The sequence below is a fragment of the Egretta garzetta genome, unplaced genomic scaffold (genome assembly GCF_000687185.1).
Source record: "Egretta garzetta isolate BGI_Z169 unplaced genomic scaffold, ASM68718v1 scaffold223, whole genome shotgun sequence".
Taxonomy (NCBI): Eukaryota; Metazoa; Chordata; class Aves; order Pelecaniformes; family Ardeidae; genus Egretta; species Egretta garzetta.
Window position 1 is genome coordinate 72,761 of NW_009259033.1, and position 278 is coordinate 73,038.

Genomic DNA, 278 nt, shown 5'->3' on the forward strand with positions numbered 1-278 from the left:
CAAACGCCTTCGGCCCCGGTCAGCTGCAGCCCTGCCCGCAGTGGGGGCAGCGGGCAAGGAAGGGGTGAAGACCACATCTAGTTCCCCCCACCCACCCTGAGGTCCTGGCGAGCACCCAGCAGGCAAGCACCCCCCCAAACCCCAGCAGGGAGTCACAGAGCGGGTGCTGCTCCCTGTCCCCATCCCACGAGGCTCCTCCAGCCCTCTGGATGATGCCGGTCCCCACGGGGGCTGCAGCGGCGCGGGGCCCGCAGCCCGGCGGGGCCATGCCTTGGCGG